Here is a 4,376-nt window from a genome sequence, read left to right as displayed (position 1 = left end):
TCAGGTCATGATCTCGTGGTTTGTGAATGCGAGCTCCGTGTCTGGTTCTGTGCTGACAGCTCAGAGTCTGGCTGCTTCAGATTCTGTGTCTCCCTCTCCTCTGCTCCTCCCCTGTTCATGCTCTCTCTCTCTTTCAAAAATAAATAAACATTAGAAAAATGAGGTTAGAGGGAACATACATCAACATAATAAGGGCTATAAATGACAAACCCACAGCTAACATCATCTTGAATGGTGAAAGCTGAGAGCTTTCCCTTTAAGGTCAGAAACAAAACAAGGATGTACTCTCCCACTTTTATTCAACATAATACTGGAAGTCCTAGCCAAAGCAATCAGATAAGACAAAGAAATAAAAGGCATCCATATTGGTAAAGAAGAAGTTAAATTACAACTATTTGCAGATGACATGATACCATACATAGAAATAAATTCAGTGAAATGGTAGGATACAACATTAGTACCCAGAAAGTTGTAGCATTTCTATAAATTAACAACAAAGTTGAATTTTTTTAATAATACCATTTTTTAAAAAATACCATTTACAATTGCAGCACAAAGAACACCTAGGAATAAACTTAACCAAAGAGGTGAAAGACCTGTATTCTGAAAACTATAAAATACTGATGAAACAAGTGGAAGATGACACAAACAAATGAAAAGATATTCCACACTCATGGATTAGAAGAATTAATATTGTCAAAATATCCACATTACCCAAAGCAATCTACAGATTCAATGCAATCTCTATCAAAATACCAACAGCATTTTTCGCAGCACCAGCACAAATAATACTAAAATCTGTACGGAACCAAACAGGATCCTGAATAGCAAAAGCAATCTTGAGAAAGATGAACAAAGCTGGAGGTATCACAATTCCAGATTTCAAGATATACTACAAAGCGGCAGTCATCAAAACAGTATGGTACTGATGCAGAAACAGACACCTAGATAAACGGATCAGAATAGAGATGCCGGAAATAAACTCACATTTGTATAATTAATCAATCTATGAAAAAGGAGGCAATGATATACAATGGGGGAAAAGACAGTCTTTTCAATAAATGATGCTGGGAAAACTGGACAGCTACATGCAAAAGAATACAACCAGACTACTTTGTTACACCACACATAAAAATAAAATCAAAATGGATTAGAGACCTAAATGTGGGACCTGAAACCATAAAACTCCTAGAAGAGAAGACAGGCAGTAATTTCTCTGACACCAGCCACAGAGGCATTTTCCTAGATATATCTCCTAAGCGAAACAAAAGCAAAAGCAAACAATTGGGACTACTCAAAATAAAAGGTTTTTGCACAGCAAAAGAAACCATCAACAAAACAAAAAGACAACATGTTGAATGGGAGAAGATATCGCAAATGATAGATCTGATAAAGGGTTAATATCTAAACTATACAAAGAACTCCTCACACTCAAAACAATCTGATTAAAAAAATAGAGGACCTGGAATAGAAATTTCACCGAAGATGACATACAGATGGCTGACAGATACACGAAAAGATGCTCAACATCACTAATCATCAGGGAAATGTTAATCAAAATCACACTGAGATATCACCTCACACCTGTAAGATTGGCTAAAATCAAGAAGACAAGAAACAAGTATTGGTGAGGATGTGGAGGAAAAGGAACTTTGTGCACTGCTGATTGGGAATGTAAATTGGTACAGCCACTGTGGAAAACAGTACGGAGGTTTCTCAAAAAATTAAAAATGGAAATACCATATAATTGGGGAGTACTTACCTGGGGAAAATGAAAACACTAATTTGAAAAGATATATGCACTCCTATGTTTATTGCAGCACTATTTACAATAGCCAAGATATGGAACAACTCAAGTGTCCATCAATAGATGAATGGCTGGGGAAGGTTGATATAGAAATATATACAATGGAATATTACACAGCCATAAAAATGATGAGATCATGCCTTCTGAGACATCACTGGATCTTGAGGGTATTATGCTAAATGAAATTAGAAAGACAAATACCATATGATTCTACTCATAAGTAGAATCTTAAAAAATGAATAAACAAAAAGCAGAATCAGAACTATAAATACAGACAGATGGTTGCCAGAGAGGAGGGGGCTGGGGGAACTGGGCAAAATGGGTGAAGGAGACTGGGAGATACTGGCTTCCAGGTATGAAATGAGTAAGTCATGGGAATAAAATGCAAAGCATAATGAATACAGTCATTGATACTGTAATAGCAATGTAATGAGACAGATAGTAGCTTAGCCGCACTTGTGATGAGCACAGCATAATGTATAGAGTTGTCAGGGCACCTGGGTGGCTCAGTTGGTTAAGCATCTGGCTTTGGCTCAGGTCATGATCTTGTGGTTCATGAGTTCAAGCTCCATGTCAGGCTCTGTGCTGACAGCTCAGAGCCTGCAGTCGGCTTCAGAATCTCTCTCACTCTCTCTGTCCCTCCCCTGCTTGACTTTCTCAAAAATAATAAACATTACAAAAATAATGCATACAGTTGTCAAGTCACTAAGTTGCATACCTGAAACTAATGTAACATTTTTTTAACTGCACACACGTGTGCATACACACACACACACACACACACACACACACACAGCGAGAGAGCGAGCGAGCGAGAGAGCGAGAACATACAGAGACCAGGAGATAATCTATATGGAAGGGAGGTGAGGATCGTAGTAAATACTGGGAAAAGCACTTGAGGATAGGAGCTTACAGCAGAGAGGAATGTTGGAAGTGACAAATGAGGCTGAGGCCACAGCTTGGTCTCAAAGTTCACTGAGGTGGGTACAGGGCTGCTCCCAGTAGAAAGGAGGTGAACACTGGTCCAAGCTGCTTTCCATGTTTGTATAACTGTCCCCATCAGACTGCTAGCTCCTTGAGGCCATGAAAATACCAACACTGTACCTTCAGCACCAAGCACAGAGCTTAGATGTGCACACAGTTAGTGCTCAATAAGGATGTGTCGAATAAGACAATGCTGAATGAAGATGTCTGAGGAATATTTCTGAAGAGATATCCCCCAATATCTCAAGTTCATGGGTTGTACAGCTTAGATCAACTCATCCTCAAACTTATCTCTTAGAATCCTAAGAGGTAGAATCCTGTAGCTCTGACTTCCGGGAGGCTTTTCCTGCTGTTAAAACCTCTTGGTAGATTGTGTTCAGGCTTCATACTACTAGTGGGTTAATCTTCCTAATCCACCATGTTCATTTATCATTCTCACCAATGGAATAAAGTCCTAATCAAGCCAGTAAAGGCACTTCCGTTTGGGCCTGGACAAACTTAATTTCCACTAATACTCCGTAGTATTACAGCCTCAGACCAATTCTGCATCCCTCTGCCTGTTCCAGGATTCACGTTAGTCCATCACCCACCCCATGCTTCAAGACCTCAAATAGTACTTTTCCTCCAGGAAGCAGTCCCTGATCACCCCCAACAAAAATGACCTCTCCCTGCTCACAACCCTGCTAGTGCTCGATTTACACCACACTTATAGCACCTGTCACACACAACCTTGAGAGTTTTCAGTTGCCTGGTGTCGTAAGGCTAAGTTCTTACTAGCTAAGCTCATGCCTTACCCATCCTAATGTCTGCCATGCGAGCTGACTGAAGGCTTTGGAGGGAACAGCTCTCAAATATGTTTACCAGTTACCAGAAATCATGTACATTCCTTAGATGCCTTTCACTGAAGATTGTCAATGTAATAGCACTGAAATCTACAAAACTCCAGGTCACCAGAAAGTATACACCCTAAACTGGATATACCTGTGTGAAATGAGGTTAATTAGATCCTTTGGACTTAAAGAAAAAGTGTTCTTATACTCTTTTATAAAGCTTACAGTAATATGCTAAACCACAGCTTGTTAAAAAATTCTAAAGAAAAAATGACAAATTGGGGATCTAAGCATTTGCTCGGGCAGATTAAATGTACACAATACATAAAATATGTCACAATTATATAATGAATCAACTGTTTTCAGTCTGTAGTCTTTAACTGTACTTATCCAATTATGAACAGAGTTTCTGTGTGGATGACCTCAAATTACATAGGTTTTATTTTTCCAGAATAAATTCACTCAACTGTATATGCAAACTTCATGTACTCAGTCTTTATTAGAGTATTTAGTCATTGTCACATGGGTATCTCTCCTTTGCTAAAGCTGGCAGTTTTAAGTGCTGACGAAACTAGAATTTTTGCAGATCAAATGAAATAAGTATTTCAAAATACACCCCTATTTCACCTGAGCTATTTGTATCACAAATTAAATTTTCCCTTCTCAGAGACAGACTAAGTAAAAGGAATACAGATGCTAACATGTTTTCCCCCACAGAACTTGAGGATACCTCAAATAAAAATCGATTTTATTTT

This window comes from Crocuta crocuta, unplaced genomic scaffold, assembly GCF_008692635.1.
Source record: "Crocuta crocuta isolate KB4526 unplaced genomic scaffold, BGI_CrCroc_1.0 scaffold24, whole genome shotgun sequence".
In the NCBI taxonomy this organism is placed as follows: Eukaryota; Metazoa; Chordata; class Mammalia; order Carnivora; family Hyaenidae; genus Crocuta; species Crocuta crocuta.
Note: the sequence above shows the minus strand (reverse complement) of the source record.